We start from the raw sequence: 622 nt of genomic DNA on the forward strand, positions 1-622 counted from the left end.
GAGACGAAACAAAATCATCAAACCGTGGAGCCATACTCGAGCTATGAAAAAGAGCATAAAAATCAGATCACCAAAAACTAGATCTTGAAAATCAAGACGAGCAGAGACTATCGACGGCAAGTCAACGAGAGGAAGACAACATCAAAGACAACTGAACTCTAACTCAACCCAACGAGATGTAGTTCCTAATTAGCCAAAATCTAAAAAAGAAGAGGACCAATATTGACCAAAACAACCTACAACACAGTGAAAAACAACCGCACAATTGAGAATTCGTAAGCATGATCTATAACAAATATCAGATAATATCACAAGAGATGAATGTGAGGAAAAACAAGAACACAAAGGTGAGTCTTTTCTCAGTGATGGCGAGAAGCACCGCACACCGGAAAGGTAAGCGAATTACATAGATGGGGACGGCCCAATGTCAAAATATGGAGAGTGAGCAAAAAACATTTTAAAAGAGTAATGTTCAAAAATGTGACAAATTAAAATACAATTCTGACGCTAAAACCATCAATCTTAAAATTAACAAATGCCTAAATGCAAAGTTATTAAAATTCAATATAATTTACATTAGAAGCTCACTTCACCACACAAGTACTATTATACACACAACAAC

Source organism: Brassica oleracea, chromosome C2 (assembly GCF_000695525.1).
Source record: "Brassica oleracea var. oleracea cultivar TO1000 chromosome C2, BOL, whole genome shotgun sequence".
In the NCBI taxonomy this organism is placed as follows: domain Eukaryota; kingdom Viridiplantae; phylum Streptophyta; class Magnoliopsida; order Brassicales; family Brassicaceae; genus Brassica; species Brassica oleracea.